This window comes from Carettochelys insculpta, chromosome 11 (genome assembly GCF_033958435.1).
Source record: "Carettochelys insculpta isolate YL-2023 chromosome 11, ASM3395843v1, whole genome shotgun sequence".
Classification (NCBI taxonomy): domain Eukaryota; kingdom Metazoa; phylum Chordata; order Testudines; family Carettochelyidae; genus Carettochelys; species Carettochelys insculpta.
In genome coordinates this window covers 26474032-26495028 of record NC_134147.1, presented here as the reverse complement: position 1 = coordinate 26495028, position 20997 = coordinate 26474032, and the positions used below count along the sequence as shown (strand labels likewise).

The 20997-nt window shown below is 49.0% G+C and overlaps 1 long non-coding RNA gene across 2 annotated transcripts; it reads left to right on the top strand.

The window, feature by feature from the left end:
- The first annotated feature begins 1114 nt into the window (after positions 1-1114).
- LOC142018807 (uncharacterized) lies at positions 1115-16792 on the top strand. Of its 2 annotated transcripts, none has more exons than XR_012646941.1 (3): positions 1115-1303; positions 9109-9311; positions 16660-16792. It is a non-coding gene; the product is annotated as an uncharacterized LOC142018807 (long non-coding RNA). The 2 variants fall into 2 exon arrangements; XR_012646942.1 differs by lacking the exon at positions 1115-1303 and adding an exon at positions 5126-5270.
- Positions 16793-20997: the final 4205 nt, after the last annotated feature.

The following is a 20997-nucleotide window of genomic DNA, read 5'->3' as shown; positions in this document are numbered from 1 at the left end:
GGAGAAAGGAGATTGGCTCATCCCACAATATGATTGCTGCAGGCTTGGCTCGCAGCCAATACAAGAGAAAGGAAGGGTCAGATTTTTGCTGAATTGGGGAAGAGGAAATGGCACAGTGCGGCCCAGGGTGAGCATGTGGGGAGTAGGAAAGGGAGGCTGTAAAAATGATCCCAAGCTGGGATCTTGGCTTGTGGGCTGATAGTGGTTTAGCAGAACGTAAGGGAGATGAAAGAGACTGAGAAGGTAAATAAGGAGCTCCAGGTAACCCAGGTTAAAAATGATTGATGCGCAGACAGCACAAATTCTGGCATTGTGGTTGCAGGCACCATTGGGAGGGTTACATCAGCATTTCCACTAACTTCAGTTGTTAGGGTGTATTTCATCCCCATGAAATCCAGAGCAACTCTGTAAAGACTAAACCCATGAACGCCAATTGGATTCCAAGGTGCCTTGGCCAGTCCTGGATATTTAGCAAGTCTGGTATTTGCTCCCACTGTGCAGTGGCTCTGAATGCAAATCTCCTCTGCTCACTGCTCAGCAGCAGTTTTTGGCTTCTTTGTTCCCTGCCGTGTGGTGCCATGTGCCACCGATCTCAGGTATGAACTGCAGGACTTGCCTCTGAATCCCCTCCATTGCTCAGTGATCAGTGTTCCTTTCCTGTCTTTGAGATGTGAGAATCTGTGCTGTGCTGCCTGAGAAAATGTGTGTATGTGAGAGAGAAATTTGCTCTCTCCTTTTGCATTTAAAACAGACAATAAACCCTTCCCGACAACAGGGGTGTGAAACGAGCATCCCTGCCCCCCTCCCAGGCTGTGGAAGCCAACTGCCAAATGGAAACCTTGGCTGCAAGGATAGATGCTTTGGGGAGCAATTGGTGTTTCCAGTAAACTCCAGGCCCTGGCTCCAGAAAGGAGCATGGGTGTGCACGGGGGAGACAGGAAGTGAGGCAGGAAGTGTGCATGGATGCTTCAGGAAGCGAGCTTCAGAGAAGCCAAAGCCAGCGAGGCTGCAGCAGCATTCCTAACCCTTGGATACCCGAGTCGGTCTTCCTGCGGCATGCCTGGAATACCTCTGGCTTTGCAGAGTCCTTCTGCTGAGCCGGCAGCGCTGACAAACGACTCACACGCTGCGCGGAATGGAGGGGAAAGGGCTGTGCATTTGGGAAGAGAAAACCAGCTCCTTCTTCAAGCATGAGATTCAAATTGTGGGCAAGAAGCTTCACTCTTCTTTAGAGGGTCTGTAGAGCTATTGCGCAGCTGAAGAAGAGACAGAAACTGAGCTATTCAGCCTGCATGTGCATCAGGTAAAGTTGTGGTCACCGGTATTCCCTGAAAGCTGAGAGCTTGGCCCGCTGCCCGGGAGAAATTCAGGAGCTGCCCAGCTGATTAGCCGAGCACCCCTAGCCTGCAGCATGTGTGTCTGTCGGTGCTGCACATAAGCACATGCCTCAGTGCACATAACAACATTTATTCCACACGTGCGGCTGGAAGAAGTTAGCAGGAGCATTGGTGGTCGCCTGTGACAAGAGCTCTGTATTGTATGTACAGTCCTGAAGCTTTAAAACACCATCTGGCTGCCAGTAAGGAAGTGTGTGTGTGTGTGTGAGGGGGGAACTATGTTTTATCCAGGGACATTCACTCCCCAGCACAGGTGGCAGGGTAACGCTCCACTGGGGAAATTGAGATAGGCAAAGGAGTGGCTTTCCCAAGGTCTTACAGAAAGTCAGCCTGTAAACTGGGAATAGAACCCAGCCCTGGTCCTTTTGTGCTCTCACCACTAGTCTGATTCCTCTGCTGTAGAGCACGTCCCTTCCCAGGCAGAGCTTGATTGCCAGGTGTGAACAGGAAGCTCATTACGCAGAGGTGAATGGACATGCAGCCAAAACCTCACTGCTAAACGAAATGGCAGATGGCTTGTCTGTATTTAAGCTCAGACGGTGACTGTGCGGTGACCTTCATGAAGTAATAGGTAGTACAGCGATCACTGTGATTCATATGTGTTAGAGACAAAAGATCCCAGTGAGCTCATCTCCTCCAGTCCCCTGCCACCACACCGGATTCTCTCCAGCAGAACATTCCTGAGTGCTTTGTCAAGCCAGCTTTGAAATAACCAGTGATATGGGTGGCTAGGGGTGGCTGAAACTGGTGGTTGCTGGTTTAGGACGAATTTTGGAATCCAGATCGGAGCAAAACCAAAATTTCTTACAAATGGGGAATTTTGAAATAAACTTGCTCCCCAGGACCACCAGCTTCTGAGTAAAATGGACATTCTGTTGCAGACATGAAACTAACAAGAATGTCTGTTTTACTTAGAACCTTGCAGGGCTCCTGGGGTCTGCCACACCAGGGCAGCCCTGCCACGAAGATTACTTCAGGGCAGTCCACATGGCAGAGAAACTTTCTTCAGAGACTTTGACTGACAGACTCTACTTCAGACACTTTCCCTGGGAGACTTCCCAGAGTCGACTTACTGTAAAGAGTCTACAACGTCCAATGTCCTGATGAAATGGCCCTTTGAGTTTCATCCCACAGTTTCCCTCCTTTGCTGACAGTAAATGTCCCTTTCCGTCGCCATTACTTGAAATGTTTGAAGCCCCACCAAAGCAGCTTTCAGTCATCTCTCCTCCAAGCTGTGCATAGTGCATTTGCTGCTTTGCACCTACCCTGATGGGCCTGCTTCTCTAAGCCTTCACCATCTTTCTCTCCTCCAATTTGTGAATGTCTTTTTTCAGTTGTCATGCCTGAAACCACATGTAGTACATTGTAGGTGGCCGAACTAGCAACTAGCTGCTCGTATGTTGTATTTTCTCACTTCTGCTCTCATCCATAGCATAGACCACCTCTGTCAATATCACCTCTTTCAGAGCCTCCTGTCCCGTTTCACTCTGGCTATGTTTTTGCTGATCTGTTCACCCTAACTGCATTTTAAACCCCTGCCTACTTTATTGCCCTCTGTTGCACCCAGATACATTACACAGCCATGGAAAAAAAAAGGTAATATCTTTTATTGGACCAGTTTCTGATGATGAGGGAGCCAAGCTTTCAAGCCACATAGAACTCTTCTTTAGGTCTGTGAGTGAAACTCCCAGTGTTGCAGCAAAATGTCAGGTATAACACATAGTTCTGCATGAGGCGTTTGCACATATTGTAAGGGACCCTTCAAGGTAGAGTGGCCCATTGACATCTCTGCAGTGATAGGACAAAGAGGGGGCTTATGGGGTGCATAAAGTTGTAATAAGCCAGAAAGCCAGTGTTGCTGTTGTTCAGGCTGTGACTTTTTGGTGTCTAGCAGTTTGATGTATCCTAGCATTAGTGCTTCCCAAACATCTTCCTTCTGCTTGAGATCTGTGCTTTTTGATGTTTTGTCATCTCCTGAAGCCTCTTGCATTTCTCCAGGTTCAATCTCATCAAGCTACTTTCTACAGTTTCTCTCCCCTTCCCCCTGGATTTCTAGAACTCACCCTTGCTTCAAGTCCTCTGTCAACTTCATCAGTGTGCCATTCATTTCCTCTTCCAGATCACCAGTGAAGTTATGTACAGAAGAAGGTTGATTATCCAACATCCCTGGGAACAGGAGTTGCCGGATAATCAAATTTTCTGGCTAGTCGAGCCCTGCTCTGCTGGCCCCACCAGGGCCGCCAGCCCCTCTGCCACTGGCCAAGCAGCCCCTCAGCCACTGATGCCCATTAACAGAGCTTGCAGGCTACCCAAGTGCCCAATAATATGGCTTTTACTGCAAACCAACCAGGACCTGACCTGCCCTGCCTTGTGAGAGACCCTACTGGAGGCTCCATCCCAACTTCATTCAAAATAATCACTCTCTCCATATGGCCCCTCACCCAGCATTCACTCTGTGGCAAGATGTCACTTTCAGGACCGATACGATTTAATTTTTCTAATTCCAAACCGATCCAGTGGCTGTACTCAGCCCCTCACTAACTTTTGTAATTAGACTGGAACATGCTCTGCAGCTTCTGTGGTGCAATCCGCTCTTCATGGGCCCTGTGCCATTGGCCACTCATGGGGCAGGGCTGTTCTGTTCCAGGGGCTCGCTCTTGTTTTGCTCTGCTGTAGGTGCTGAAACCCCTAAATCACCCGATCTGGTGATGCTGGCCTTGTGGGAGGCAGGAAAGCTGCAAGTGGCCGGCCTGAGAGGGTTTGGCTTGGAATGTCAGAGTCTTGACAATTGTTTTTTTTCCTAAATAACACTTTAGTGAATAGAAACAAGGGATGGGTCGATTTCCCCCTCCCCGCCCCGATTAAATATTCACAGTTTGGGCTCTGTGCTAATGCTTTCCCTGGCACATGGCAGTCTGTCCTTGTGAGGTTGGTGTGTTCAGCAGGTCTGGTTGGATACTTGCACCTTCTCCATGCCCCTAGCAATCCAGTCGCTGATTTGTATTTATTAAAGTCAAACGTCTTCCCAAAGAAATTCTTTTTGATGACCTGTCATGTGGGTTGAGAACAAGAGGAAGACCAAAGCTGAGATTCAAGGATACATGCAAAAACGCCATGAGAAAATTCAACCTTAATCGAAAATCCTGGGACTCTACATCATCAGATCGAAGTACCTGGTGACAATTGCTATGGTAGGGCACATCGTCCTTCGATAGCATATGCGCAAGCCACGCAAAAGAGCTTTGTCTCAGAAGGAAAAACACTCAGACTTCAGAATTCAGAAGTAGACTGACATGCGGTTATTGCAGTCGACTGTGCAAATCCAATATTGAGCCATGAGAGAAGCTGCAGACTCAAACGCTGCCCACAGATCCTCACCACCGCTGCTATCCACCGTCTCTGGAGCCCAAAAGCAGCCATACTATACTAATAATTTTTCCCCTCTGGGACAACAGAATCTGAAAAGGGGAGGAAATCTATGAGTAGACTGAGAGTGTGTGTTGAGTCTGACTGTCCATTCTGCAATAAGTAGGGGTAGCCCCATATGGCCTTGATGCAAAGTTAAGCTGCCTCTCTCAGACAGAGACTGTCATTATCCACTCTTTTTAGAGACTTTTCCTCATGCAGACCCTGCCCCTGCAGGTAGCTTGTTTCAAACAGGAGAATACTTATCATCTAAGGTAGTTTTTCTCAATTGGGTACACGTACCTTGTGGGGGTACACTGAAGTCTTACAGTGGGTACTTTAGCTCTTCTAGCTGTTGGCCTAGTTTTACAACAGGCTACATAAAAACCACAAGTAAAGTCAGTACAATTGAAAAGTTCACGCAGACAATGACTTGTTTCTACTGCTCCATCTGCCTTGCACTGACACGTGAGTACAATATTTCTATTCCAATTAATTTATTTGATAATAAGATGGTAGAAAGTTGGCAAGCTGTCAGTAGTCGTCTTCTGTGACAGGTTTGCATGATTTTGTAAGTAAATAGTTTTTAAGTGAGGTGTAACTTAGTGGCATGCAAAACAAATCTGACTCCCAGAAAGGGGACAGTAATCTGGAAAGGTTGAATGGCACTTGTTTCAAGACCTCAGATTACATTAGGACCATGTTTCTCAACCAGTGGTACACGTGCCGGAGAAGTCTGGGGGTACTTATATTTAAAAAAAAAAAAAAAAAAAGAGGTACTTTATATAAAAAAAGTAGCAGAGAGATAACCGTGTTAGTCTGTATCCTAACAAAAACAAGCAGTCGAGTAACACTTTAGAGACTAACAAAATAAGTTATTAAGTGGTGAGCTTTCGTGGGCAAAACCACTGTCTCCAGATCTGAAGAAGTGGGTCTGCCCCACGAAAGCTCATCACTTAATAAATTATGTGGTTAGTCTTTAAGGTACTACATGACTGCTGGTTTGTCTTGTTATAAAAAACAGGTTGAGAAACACTGGTCTCAAGAGCGAGGTGATGTTTTTGTGGCAGGCATCACCTGCTATTGCACTTAGTCATCCAAATTCTTTTCCTTACCGTGCAAACAAGTTTAGCCTCTTGGGAGGACAGGCCATGTTCTTGTTAGTTTTGGGTTACACAAGTTTTGTGTAAAGCAGCTTGTGGACAAGGGAGCTGCTTGAGCAGGGGGCTTGCTGTCTACCTGGCACTTTGATTAAGATATAGTCTTTGATAGCATGGTCTCCTGGGAACTGAGCATTGGTTTTGACTGAGATTCTTAAAAGAAACCATTTCCCTGCATGTCTTTGTCCATCTCGTTTCAGCACTATTTTCCAGTAGAGCAAGTTATGTTTAGCGTGTATCCACAGCCACTGTTCCCTGTTAGCTGAGTGCCAGGAGCGACACCACCAGGCTGATTAGCAGAACGCCCACAGCTGGCAGCATATGTTTCTGCTGGCGGTGCACATATGCACATGCTGCTGTGCACATAACAAAATTTATTCTGCTCATGGATAGAAAAAATTAGAGGCTGTTGCCCAGAGCCTGAGCCTGCATGTCTCTTCCACTGAAGAGTGGGGACATGGGGCCCCCAGCATGGGCAGCTGTGTGGCAAAATGAAAATACTGGAATCAGAGAGGGACCTAGTGTTGAGAAGGTGTAACATTATTCATTGTGGGGGTTACCCTATGTCACTGCATGGCTGGCTCTGCTTGCAGGCCTGGGAGAGGTACTCTGGGAAAAGCAGCACATTCGTGTCTGTTTAGCTGCGTGCACATGTCATAAACAGACAGATAATTAGTTCCACAGGCCTCTATGGGACAAGAGAAAAGAGGAGCCTGCCGGGTTTCCAGCGAAGGAAATCCCAGCTCCCCAGCAGGCCCTGTGCTCCAAATAGTCACACGGCTCACGGAGCAGGAAGTGATCATTAGGAATGCGCAAGGAAGCAGGGCCACTGGCTCTTTGTGGGCTGGAAGGTGGGAGCAGACATGCTAAAAGGGTGCTTGGAGATCTCAGAAAAGAGGTGCTGTTGATGTGCAAAAGGGAAAGGGGAGAGAAGCTGCCAGAACTGCACTGCAGTTCCAAAGGCCAAGAAGGAAAGGGCTGTATGTGTTCATGCAAATAGATTGTCGGCAGGGCCACATGCTGGGGTAATTAGGGAGGGACAGTGCCACTGCAAAGTCTTCACAATAAATGTCAACAGGCAGCCGGAATTCCTCTGGTTCTTTGTCTTCCCAGTTGATCCTGCTAAGCCCATCAGGTGAGGATATGGGAACGACACAAGTCCTGAGGAATAACAATTCCCACCAACCCTCTGAGGCTGCAAAGATCGCAGGCTGCTAATTAAGCCTTCCAGTCGCTCACTTATTTCCCAGGGAGGAAGATACAGGCCCAGAAATCAGCTGCGGATCACGAGTTCATGGCTCCCTTTCCAGTATAGTGTTGTAGTATCAGTTTGTTCCCAAAGCTAAATGCTTCGGGGGCACTGCCCAGCTGTGTAGAGAATCATCTGTAAATTAGCATTAACCTCAGATTGCTCCTCACCCACCCACAGCAGTAACTCCTGTCATGTTGCGACATATCGTGACTCATCGGACATGCTGTGACACTCAGTACCAGGCTGTTGCATTGGTGCTGCGGATGCCTTCAGGGCAGGGATGGAGCCCTCCTGCAAGAGGACACAGAGAAATCTCTTATATGCCTCATAGAGCTCCTACAGCCCTGTCCTCTTGTCCAGCCGGTTTGCAGGCTTCTCAGGAAATGAAAGCGTAGAGGGTTGTGTGTGTCCCGGGGCACAGCAGGTGGGAGAGTGGGGAGGCCGACAGGAAAAGGGGAAAATGGGACTAGAGAGAGGGAGAGGGGGTGGAAAAGGCATCAAATGTGGGTAACGGGGTGGGAGAGGAAGTCAGGGGAGGTGACAGGGCAAGTCTAAAACCTTAAAGAGCAATTAGTCAGAGCTGAATTGTTTTGCTAAACTCGTAATGCAAACAAAGAGTGGGGCATGGCCCAGATGGTGCCAGGGGATCAAATAAATGTCGCACTCAGGAAGCAGGTGCTACTGGGAATGTTTCCTGCCAGCCCTGCTGCTGCTCACAGCCACTTTGATTATTTGTTATTTTTCAGGACTGCAGCTGGGGTTTCCCTCCAGCTGTGTGGAAACATGTGTAAGGCTGGCCCTGGCTGGGGAGGGCGGGCCTGTGAGAGCTGATCAACAAGCCTGGGGTGGCTGAGCTTCTTGGGGAATGTTGCCTGGTGGGGCTGGATTATCACTGGCCATCCACCAAAGGGTCCCTGCCAGAGCCATCCTCACCCAGATGCAGAATACAGTTACGGAGGGCAACCAAAAATTTGGGGTGTTAACATCCACCCACCTGCCTCTTCCTATCCCTGTTCTGTGGCTCTGCTTCCTTCAGAGAGGAGCTAGTTCACTTAAAAGTGGAGAAGCCAGCCAGAGCTCTTAGCAGAACCTGTGAAAGAGCCATTTGAGGAGTAATGAAGCCATTGAACAGGCCTTTGCTAACCCCAGGAATAGGCTGTCAGTGTCTGAATTTACTGTATCGGAGGGGTAGCCGTGTTAGTCTGGATCTGTAACAGCAACGAAGGGTCCTGTGGCACCTTAACAGACTAACAGAAAAGTTTTGAGCATGAGCTTTCGTGAGCACAGGCTCACTTCATCATCTGATGAAGTGAGTCTGTGCTCACAAAAGCTCATGCTCAAAACTTTTCTGTTAGTCTATAAGGTGCCACAGGACCCTTCGTTGCTGAATTTACTGTGTTAGTCAACAGGACCTTGTTTAAAAATTGTTTTAAAAATTTCACTGTGTGTTGCTGAAGATTATAAAATCACATCTCCCAAAAAATCATCTCCCACCACAGGTGCCACTGGGCAGGGGGGCACCAGCTCAGTGGTCCTGCGTAGGGCCCCAGAAATCCTAAGGACAGCCTTGGTCCTTTCCACCAACAGCCAGGCTCCTCCCCAAAGCAGTGACTGTCCCATACGTATTGGCCCCTCCAGAAGTCAGGTAGCTGAGCCCAGTCCTGTCCATCTCTGCCGTTGCTGTTACATTTTATATTTCCATTTGGTTCATCTATTCAGGGGCAGGAGAAAAATGATCCCCATGCAGAACAGTACTACCAACCTCGAGCCTTTGAATCAGGAGTCAGAATTGTGACAGTGCCTTAAAAATGAGATTTTTTTTAAAAAAAAAAAATAATTTGGGGATTTTTTTTCGTTGCCTTCTGATTGCTGAATCATTTGTATATTTTTTCAGGCTTTACTCAGCAACCGTGAGAGCAAGAAGACTACTTTAAGAATTGCAAGGAAGATGAGTTTCTCGTGTCATCTCAGGACTCCAAGGGCTGGGGCTTTAAGAAAAGCACCAAATATCACAAGACTTGAGATGAAGCTGTGGGAGACAGTGACACCTGGATACTTGATTTGTCTGAATGACTGGACAGGAGAGAGCCTTAAACAGTAATATCCTATTTAATCTCTGTTAACAACCCTAAAAAATAAAAATACAATGTGCAGGCTAGGCATACTATACTCACCACTCCCAATAAGACTGATGAACTTGCCTTGATAATCGGTCAGGATCAGGTCCATCTGGGGCACTCCAGTGTTGGCAGGTTGTCATTGGCACAAGGTCAAGGTCTGGCAGCTCTGATCTGTGTCCTGGAGCTGGTCCCCAAAGAACTTCCTTTTGGGCTCCAGTTTATACAGTATCAGAGGGGTGGCTGAGTTAGTCTGTATCTGCAAAAACAAGAAGTCCTGTGGCACCTTATAGATATTTATAGACAGATAATAGATAGTTTGGAGCATAAGCTTTTGTGGGCAAAGACCCACTTTGTTGGATGCATGAGTGAGTTTATACAGTGAAATTTGGGTCCAGCTTATTATTTTAGTAACATTTTACTGACCTGTCTGAACCTACTGTAACAGAAATACCTAACCATTCATACCCCACTGCCTTAATGGATTTACACCGAGCAAAATTAGAATACAGCAGGCAGAAACAATTAAAAACCAGAGATCATACAAGCGAACAATAGGAGAGTGAGGACCATAATCACAGAATGAGGATTTCACAACCCCCGTTATTGATAACGAGTTTCCTGCAAGATGAAATGCTGTCAGACTAAGACCATCTTGAGAACGTTTCTTTACCTGCTGCATTGGGTGCCATTAGAACAGGGTCTCCTTAACAGCCTGGCATTACACTGTTTTAATGCAGTTAAGGTGGAATGTGAGGATGCAGCTCCTAGGCTGCTGCTCTTTTAGTCTGGCTGCTGATGAAGGCCTTAGACTTTAAGCCTTCCAATATGGCTACAGGAAAAAGTTCGTATCCTTACATGTGGGCCATAAAGACAGTGCAGCCCCAAGGAAAGAACCATACCTCTAGCAGCAAAACAGTGCAATGCAACACACAAGGCAATATCATGTCTTGTTCTGGAGTGAACTGCTCTGTACTTGTTTCCCACACTAAATTGGCACTACCCAGTAGATCAACCTCCCAGGGTTGGATTTCATGCACCTGGTGGGGACACAAGAAATTAACTATCAAGGGTAACTGTCAGCTCCTGTACTTTTCAATCACGAGGAGTAAGGGAGGTTGATGGGAGTGTTTCTCCCATCTACCTCCTTCAGTGGGGACAGACAGGTAAGTCGATTCCAGCTATGCAATTGCATATCTATGATTGACTTTAGATCTAGTGTAGACATCACACAGAGCTAGAAGGGACCTTGGGAGGTCATCAAGTCCAGTCCCCTGCCCTCTTGGCAGAGCCAAGCACCATCTCTGATCGATTTTTTTTTTCAAAGCTATTTGCCTCAAAGCCCTAAATGGCCTCCTCAAGGACTGAATTCACAGCCCTGGGTTTAGCAGGTCAGTGCTGAAACCACTGAGCTAGCCCTCTCCACTTAGACCTTGCCGAACCAACTTTTTTCCCATATTGCATACTTGAACCTAGCCTGCCCTGCCTAACCTCTCCCTACTTCTCAAGGCAGTTAATCTAGGAGCACCTCCATGGGAAACCAATATTTGATAAGGCTCTTCACTCTAGCACAGAGAGATATTACATGGTCCAATGGTTGGAAGCTGAAGCCAGACAAATTCAGACTTGAAACCAGGTGTAAATGGTTAGCAGTGAGGGTAATTAACTGCTGGAAAAATTTCCCCAGGGTTGTGATGGAGTCTGCAGCATGGGCAATATTAAAATTGATATTGGCTGTTTTTTCTGCTCTAAGGATTCTTTGGAGGAAGGTATTACGCCTGTGCTTTGCAGGAGGTCAGATGAGATGATCACAGTGGTCTCTTCTGGCTGTGGAATCGGAGTCTCTGACTCTGCAGCATGTCCAGGACTGGAATAGCTGGGAGAACAGTAAATTGGAGTTGGAGCACCTTAGCAGAGCTATGATGGGAGTTTAGGACTGAAACATTGGGGGCATATTTTGGGCCAGGACTGAGGGGGAACTGACAGAGCTATTTGGGGGAAGATCAGGGCTAAAATAGCAGGAGGTGGTGCTGGTCTAGTCTAATGTGCATTAGCAGAGCTGTATGGGAACAGGCCAGGACTGGAAGAGCAGGGGTGACACAGGTCGTGCACAAGGTACAATGGAAGAGCTCTGTGTGGGAACCTCCATAGAAACTTTGTGTACTATGTTCGTCTCCAGCCAGGACCATCAGCCCCTGACTTTGAGTTTTGTGGATGCATAGCTGCTGCCAGTGATAAGAGGTGAAGTGTGTCTCCTGGGCAGTGGAAAGCTTTCTTCACACACCGGGCCTGCCACGTTTGTTGTTTTTCAAAGTCAGGCCTTGGAAAAAGAGCTGGTGCTCTTTGGATTCTCTCTTGGGCTCTCTGGAATTCAGACTTTCCATGAGCAGCATTTGGGCGTGGGCAGCTGTCAGCTCATGAAGCTAGTGATGGAATATCCAGCTAAATATACCACCAGGAAACAAGGTGCGCAGAGAAGCCGAGGCAGTCACCACAGGGGGGCATTCCTGCTGTATGGTAGGGTTCAGGTTATGGTGCTGGGAGGTTCCAGGATCCCCTGAGTTGTTCCACCCATTTCATTCTCCTCCTAGTAATGCCCCATGCAAACCCTCCCTTGGCCTAAAGCCAGCATCTTTCGGGGCTGCTCCACATACCAAGCAGAGACTGGAGGTGCTGCCTCGTTTCTCACTCCCTGTCCAGTGAATTTCTCTTGTTCCCTGGGGCCAGATCCCTCAGACATTGGCACGTTGTTGTTCTACTAGAGCAGCAGCAACGTCCTGCAGCACACAGTGTGTGTGTGTGTGTGTGCACGTGCGCGCACGCCAGCAGGGCCATCCTGAGGGATGGGTGGGGCACAGAACACCCCTCAGTGCCCCAACTGTGTAGCACCAGGCAACAACCCTCCTCCCTGCCCAGCACCACAGGCCCTTCCCCCACCTCAACTCCTGACCCCCATCCCTGACCACTTTGTCCCAGGATTACCTGGGCAGGCAGGGGCAGCAGCAGCGAGGTGTTGCGTCTGCTCACCCCCCGCACTCACCACATGGCGTCAGCGGCAGCCTGTTCTGTTCTACTCCGCCCTCCCAGCCCTCTGAGGCCCACTTCTCCAAGGGCAGCTGGGAGCAGAGGCTACTTCCGTTTGCCGCAGGGAAGCGGAGCCAGTGGGCCAGGAGGCTGTGGCGGTGTGGAGCAAGCTGCCGCCTGCGCCATGTGGTGAGCTCAAGGTGGGCAGTGGGGTGAGGAGAAGGGGGTGACCCCCTGCTGCTGTTGCCACTGCCCACACCCTGTCCCAGGTAGTCCTCCCCCCTCCCTTTCATAGGATGGCTGGGGTGGCTGCTGCGTGGCCCTCAAAAGTATGAGGCCTGGGGTGGCCACCCCACCTTATCCTATGGACTGGATGGCTCTGTGTGCCAGAACAAGCCAAGTGCCAGCCCCTGCTGGTAGGATGGACCATGGGCTCAGGCTCGGTCTTTAACCCTGGGGTTTAGAGGGCAAGCCCCAGTCCATCCCCTAGCTCACCTCAACAGGCCCCCCAGCCTGGGGGTCAGCCCCAGTCTCACACTGAGCAAGTACCACACAGTGCTAGGCACTTGTTTGTTGTTGTGCCTGTGTGTGCCTTTGCTTTGCTCTGTTATCTGTATGTGCGTACTAGAACAGCGATCACTTTGCTTTTAATCTATTGGGGATGCAGAAGAAGTGTTGGTGTGTCACAGGTGGGCCATGGGGGTGTTAAAGCATGGGGATGGGGGAGTAATGGGGCCCAGCAGGAAGAAAGTGGAGACACTCTGCTGTAGCAGACTCCTAGGGGGAAGCACGTCTGAAGAGAGAATTACCAGAAGGAGCTGAGGAGGAACGCTGGGCTCACTTTGATTGTTCACATGGTGATCTGGGTGAGCTAACCTGGGGCAGTACAGGCCAGAGCACCTTCCACTAGAACAGCAGTTCTCAAACTGTGGATTGGGACCCCCTTTGAATCAGGTCACCAAGGCTAGCTTAGACTTGCTGGGCCTGGGGCTGAAACCTGAGCCCCACAGCCCAGATCTGAAGCCACAGCCCAAAGGCTCCAACCCTGGGCAGTGGGGCTCGGGTTACAGGCCCTTGCCTGAAGCTGAAGTCCTCAAGCTTCAGAGCTGGTCCCTGTGTGCAGAGCGGCGAGGCTTGAGTTCTGCCCCCACCTGCCTGACTCAGGGCCGTGAGTGGGGTTTGAGCGAGCTCGGTGTTCCATCCCCACTCCTGTGGCCAGGGAGTAATTTTTGTTGTCAGAGGAAGGTTGTGATGCAATGAAGTTTGAGAACCAGGACATCATGCTTAGCACCTTTCCAGGTCACTTATCTCTTGACCCCTCTCTGGGGGCGGTAAGCATCAGAAAGGACTGGTGAGGGGATTCTGGGGGGGCACCAGCCATGTGCCCCTGCCCTGCCCCCTCCCTGCTCCTGCACCACCCATGCCCTACCCCCTCCCTAATCATGCCACTCCCCTTCCACTACTGCTCTGCCTATACCCCGCCTTGTCTCCATCCCTGCTCTGCGCTCTCTCTCGGCTCCACCCACCTGCGTCCTCCCGCCGCACCACCCACACCACTTCCGCAGGGGCAGTTCCCCGTCTCTCCCCGGAGTGGTGCAGTCCGAGAGCAGCACCTGTTCGGCTGTGCAGCTCAGGGGAGAGGCAGGACCACCCAACTTTCACCACAAGCATCCCAGGGCTGATGCTGAGTGTGGGGCAGGCTGACACAGGGTTGTGCATGTGACCCTGAGTGCACCCCTCGTATGTCTCACCCTCCTCTTCATGTGACCTTGAGAGAGACTGAACCAAGGCTCAGCTAAAGCTCTGGTGTCAGAAACTTCAGCTTCCACTGCCCTGCGTAGGCCAGGGGTGTCTGTGGCCTGCAGGAAGGCTAAGTGACCGGCTAGAGCCCATGCAGTGAGTCAGTGCCAAAGCTGGGGTTAATGTTCAGGATTTCCTTACTCCCAGTGCTTTGAGCAGGAGGCCAGGCTGCCTCTCTCCTGGGCAAGGCAATGAGCTGTTTCCCAGGATCCCTGGTCAAACCTGGAGTTGTAAACAACAGAGCAAGATGTTTCTCAGCCTCTGCCCAGCCACTCTGAGGAGAGATTATTACCCACCAGACAGTTGGTTTGAACTGACCTTGAGGCACCCAGTTGTTGCCTGGCTCCAGAACAATGGGAAGGAGCTGGGGGAAAGGAAACTTGCTAAGTACCAGACGGTAATCTCCTGGCGAGAGGGGGGAGGCAGGAAACCCTGACATGCCCAGAGGTCAGGAGTAGAATCACGACAGATCTTCACCATTCACACAAATTGGGGGTGGGGTAGCACCTCTCATCTTCACTTTATTCTTATGGACAAAATGATCAGGCAGAGCATTTTGCTGGTGCAATCTCTGGCTGAACCCTGTCACAGTCTCACTATGGAAGAGATGCGCTGCTGAAATTGTTTGGGGCCGTTCAGGATGGACCCTCTGGTCATTCGGCTGCAGGCGTTTTATTCCCTCTGTTGGAATCCAGCTCTCAGAGCCACAGATTCCGCTGCTAGTGGGAGAGTTCCCAGGACTTGCACTTGAATTCCAGATGTGATTTAATCAATGTCAAGGGCTGGCCAGCATGGAAATTGCACCCTGCTGCTGATCAAAGGGGCATCGCAGTCTGATCAAATGGCAACACCTCATCTACCCACATATGAACCATTCAGATTTGACAATTGGACAAGGGTTAGAGGAGTAATATCATGACACCTAAAGGGACTGCTTCTTGGGGACACGCTGGCAAGGGAGTCCATGCTACATTTCGGAGATATGGCAATAGAGAGAGAACAACGAGAAGTCTTGTGGCACCTTATAGACTAACAGATATTTTGGAGCATAAGCTTTCGTGGGCAAAGACCCGCTTCATCAGATGCAATGGAGAAATAATAATAGGTAATAGAGAAATAGCCTTGAAAAGAAAGACCCTGGGTATTTTTTAAGTGACTTTGATGGATAATCATGCTTTTTCATGGTTTTCCCCTTGTTTTTACCTACTTAATTCCTGCTGCACTTCCAGGATCAACAGTAAGCTCACCTGTTAATTTTGATTGAGAGTGCAATAGCCGCAGCAGTTCGTCTTTATAACAAATTCAATAAAAAGCGACAATGTTTTACCCTGTTAATTTCTTGTACATTGTTAAATAGAAATGATGGCAAAAGAGAGAGTCCCAGCTGGCTGAGTGCAGCATCTCCCCTGCTGACAATTCTGCCAATTAATAATGTGATTTGGTTTTATTTTGGTTTTGGGTGGAGTCCTTCACAGCCAATTGACAATAGTGTCCAAGTAGGCACCAAAGGTTGGTTAGTCCTGGCTACACGTACCCGTGGGACAAACCATGAAAGCTGCCAGGCATGCTGACTCCCTGCAGGAGCACTGGGTTATTCTGTATACAAGGATGAGCTGGCCCACTGTAAATCCATATCACAACTGGAAGGAAGGTCTCACCAGTAAAACATTGCAGGGCTTGCTTTCATTCTCAAACACCCCCATGTTCTCCCACGCTTGGCTATCAAGTGGCAATGGATGAATCTCAGAACTGTTCCTATTTTTTTCTCCTTTGTGCTAGAGTGCAGGTGGCTTAGCCTATGTCCACACAACCGCCCAAATCCATGATCTGAGATCAATTCACTGGTAGTTGATTTAGCTGGTCTAGTTAAGACCCACCAAATCAACTGCAGATTATTCTCCCATTGACCCAGTTCTTCCACCCCAGATGGGAAGAGTAAGGGAAATTCTCCTGCCAATCTCTCACATTGTAAAGCCTGTAGTAGCTTGACTTAAGGTACCTCCACTCCAGCTGTTATTGATGTATCTGGAGTTGCATAGGTTAAGTTGACATTTTAGTCTGAGGATTGTTACTTGGTGATTAGAGTAAGTGTGTTTCCTTATGTACTGAACAAACAGCCTCATGGGCACTTTCTGAGGGTGAAGAGCCATTAGAGATGGTTGCACTCGTCACTTCATGTTAAGCTAAGAAAGAAGGGAATATAGTATGGTATGGTATAGTATGGTGGTTGGAGCATGGAACCAGGTCACCTGGGCTCTCATCGTATCTCTGAACAGCTGTATGTCTCTCTGCCTCTCTGTGCCCCAGTGGGAAAAGACTGCTGCGAATATTAATTAGTTGCTTGCAAAGCACACAGACAGCCTCCTCCTCTGATGGAAGCTATAGAAGTGTACAGTGTTATTAAGAAACCCCCAAATCCCCAGAACTCAAGCCGGACCTCTTTTGAAATTTGGCAACAGTCTGTTAATATTTTGTTTTAATTCCTTTTTCTCTTTTGATTCCAGCTTGGAGCAGAAGGGCGGAAGCATTGTAAAGAAAGTCCGTCCTTGTGATCGTTCTAGCCTGACTAAAAGCAAGAAGTATGCACCATGAAGGAGACTGTAGGGGAGCGATTTCTGCTCCAGTTCTGGAGCAGCGAGAAGTTCGGGTAAGTTTTATGATTATTTAATATTTATACTGCAGTACTGGCTGGAGCAGTGATTTTCAACACACTGGTGGGCTGTAAGAACTGTCCAAGCGTGCCATGAGATTTCTTTTTGCAGAGCCACTGCAAGGGGAAACTGACAACCCTGCAGGACCCCATTTGTGCCAGGGGGCAGCTGGAATGCTGCTTCCAGACACAAATGAGCTGGTGGGGAACTTGCCCCCACTCTCTGCTGTGGACTGGCAGGGAGGGGAGCCTGCTTTTACTGGTTACTCATTTACTCAACTTCCCTAGCAGGGCACTGAGCAGGTTCTGAAAAAGTGTCTCTGCTCACTGTCTCAAACAGTGTTTTCTGGGGTGGATTTGAAACATGAATGTGTTTGAAGCCTGTTTAGCTCATTGTATGCACTGCTGTCTTGCAAACCACTGTAATAACTCTGTACCTGTAGTAAATGTAAGTAAATGTGACATTTATGAGAAATCAATTCAGCTGAAAAAAGTGGGTGTGCCATGGAATTGACTCATTGAAGTGTGCCGTGCTACTGAAAAGGTTGGGAAACACTGGGCTAGAGGGCCAGATCAGGCTTATGAACCCTGTTATGCTGGTGTTCTACAGATGCAATGAAATATGGTACCAGCCACAAAGAGTTTACAAAAATAAGCACGTTAAGTGTGAGGGGAGAAGGATACGATACGTTGTATGCAATGTTCATAAACACATAGGTATTTGCATTTTTCTGTTGTTGTAAACAGCTGAAGTAAGTTTCAGGTGTCTCCCTCTGTCTGTCTGCTTAGCCAGCCATTATGAACTAGCTGAGAAGTGCCTTTCTGGAGGGAAATTTACTGCAGCTTTGAAGCAGGGAGCTGAGGGCTCCCAATCTTCTAACAAAAGCACAAGGGGGAACTGAAAAGAAGTATTTTCAAAACTGACCAAAGGGAGTAGGCTTTCATAAAGCACATCACGGCTGTGTCCAGATTTCAGTGATTTTTCGACAGAAGCTTTTGTCCAAAAATATCTTCCGACCAAGCTTCTGTCACCAGATCACAGCCAAATTGCTAAGCAGATCACAAGAGCAATCTATTCAGTCGACAGAGAGCGGCTGGACTGCCCAGGTGTTTTATAGACGAAATGGCCAACAGGAAGCGGAGCAGACAGGGCTGCCCAGTGTCCCGAGAGCCCTGTCTGTCGACCGAGGCCCCAGAATGTCCTGACTGGCTTTCTGTTGACAGATCACTGTAGACAGAAGCATTATGCCTCATGGGGAGTGGAGTACAGCTGTTGAATAAAGTGCTCTGTTCTGTCAATTTACTGTCAATAGAATGCGTTGGAAATCTAGACGCTCCCCAGGTTTTGTCGACAAAACCCTCTAGTGTAGCCATAGCTAATGAGCCTGTGGAACTCATTGCCACAGTGTGTCTTTGAGGCCAAGAATTTACCAAGCTTATCAAAGAATTGGAAAACTGTGAATAGCAAGAATATTTGATGTTCATAGTCAACACTTAAAAAAACGACCATTTGAAAGGGAAATAAAACATAATGGTCCAAGGTTTAAGCCAGTCTTGAGCCATTAAAAATCAAAATGTGGCCTGCGTAGAGGGAAAAGTACACTGTTTCCTCTGGTGTTTCTTACATCTTCCCCAGAAGCATTTAGTTCTAACCACAGTTGCAGAGAGGATCCTGGACCACATGGACCATGGGTCTTGTTCTGGGCTAGCAGTCCCATTATCAAGGCACTCCCCTCCCAACCTTGTGAGTGGCCCATCACCAGTCACCAGCTGCATCAACACTGCTCACCCATGGATTGCTGGATGCTAACTCAAGCATCTCGCTGAGAGGACGGGTCCCGTATTCTGTCGTGTGGCGAGGCTTTGCCTGCGTGCAGCTCTGAGGCCAGGAAACTGTTGTTCATGAGAGGACCTGCCAGGGGATTTCCAGGCGCTCAGCACTTCATAGGGCATATGGTCCAGCTATTTAGCCATGTGATGAAGGATTTAGGACAGCAGCAGCTTTGCACACCAAACAGCTTCATCATGCGAAAGGGAGGGGCCTGGCACATAGTGGAAAGTAACACCGGAGATTGGAGCCATTAAACGGAGCAGAACACCGGGTCTCCAACCACCCACTACGCCCTCGCCCAGAGCTTTTTCTGATCTGTGGAAAAATCCAGCTCCCCAGGTAGAGGAGGAAGTTGGCAGCGACAAAGCACTGAGGATGTCATAGTGAAATCAGCACGGCTATTTATAGTCAGCAAATTGATTAGAGCAGCCTCAGTAGAAGGAAATGACTTTCAGGATGGGCTAGAAAACAGAGGGGCCCAGCCAGCATCGGTGAGACCTTTAGGGTACAACCAAACATCCTAAACAGTCAAACCCCGATTCATTGCTGGGAAGAGCAGAGAGCCACAGAAAGAGAAATGGCACCTGCAAAGCGCTGCCAATGAATATTCATGAGAGTAGGGAGCCCTGTGGGGCTGGACTTCAGAACTCAATGGCTATGTCTACACGCGCCCCAAACTTCGAAATGGCCATGCAAATGGCCATTTCGAAGTTTACTAATGAAGCGCTGAAATGCATATTCAGCGCTTCATTAGCATGCGGGCGGCAGCCGCGCTTCGAAATTGACACTCCTTGCCGCCGCACGGCGCGTCCAGACGGGGCTCCTTTTCGAAAGGATGCCGCCTACTTCGAAGTCCCCTTATTCCCATGAGCTCATTGGAATAAGGGGACTTCGAAGTAGGCGGCGTCCTTTCGAAAAGGAGCCCCGTCTGGACGAGCCGTGCGGCGGCAAGGCGCGTCAATTTCGAAGCGCGGCTGCCGCCTGCATGCTAATGAAGCGCTGAATATGCATTTCAGCGCTTCATTAGTAAACTTCGAAATGGCCATTTCGAAGTTTGGGGCACGTGTAGACACAGCCAATGGGTGTTGGAAGGCATGTGCCTTTGTGTGAGTGGGGACTGCTGCAGGGGCATTAGGTATTTCTCATGGCAACATCTTGGAGGGGATATTAAACCCCATCCTTCAGGCTTTGTGCCAACCCTCGCTGCTAGGGCCCAGGGTTCCCTTGAATTTATTCCATCCATGTGCAGAATAAGATTTGTTAAGCATGTGCACCACCAATAGAGACACAGGCTGCCAGTTGTGGGCAGCTGTGGGCACTCTGCCAATCAGCTGGGCAGCACCTGACTCTCTCCTGGATGGCCTCCCAAGTGCTCAGCTTACAGGGAACACTGCTAGGTACTGGGGTGAGAACTAAATGTGTGGGGCAAATTATGCCACATCTACTCACACTAGGGTTTTTTTACACCTTCCTCTGAAGCCTCTGGGACTGGCCACTGTAGGGGTCAGGACATTGGACAACTGGGTGTGATTCAGTGGGGCAAATCCCATGTTCCTACCCCCCGGGGAAGGGCATCACTGGCCTCTTGTGCAAGCAGAGGCCTGAGTTGTGCGCTCAACGGAGGTAGAAGTGGGTACACGGAGGCAGGCTGATGCTTGCCTGTTGCTGTGATAATCAGGCCCTTTGCTGCAGCTGAGCAGGGGAATGGCTGCAACACTGCCAAGGGATGGGCCTCTTCTTTTGCTTAAGACTCATGAGATTTGATTCTTTTTTTTAACTTTGTGTGTGACTATGGGGCTGAGGGAGGTGCTGGACTGACAGTGGTGGCCACAGAGGAGGGACAGCATGAGCTGGGCAAATCTGTGGGCCTTGAATGATGAAAGGGGAGTTCAGGCGCTGGTGTCCTGTCTACTAGCAGCTCTGCATTTACCCTCTATGACATTTTTGAGCCCAGCTTGACCAGTAAAGTGTCCTGCCACCATCTGCCAGGGTTCCCTGTGAGCTGAGCACTAGAGTGGCTGCCCCAGGAGAGATTTAGGTGCTGCCCAGCTGATGTGCAGAGCACCCGCAGTGGGCAGCATACGTTTCTACTGGGGGGTGCACATCCCCACAGGCCTTAGTGCACATAATAAAATTTATTCCACCCACTGATGGAAAAAAATCACAGGTTACCCTGCCACCTGCCCTGTAGCTCTGGGTGTTCCTTGTGCAGCGCAGTTATGGTTCAGTTCCTTGATACCAGGATCCTGCCCACAAGCATAAGGGCTCCCCCGCCCCGGCTGCCAACAGCCTCATTTCTCTTTGCTGCTGTTCTTTCTACTGTTTTCCATCCATGTGCAGAATAAATTTTGTTATGTGCAC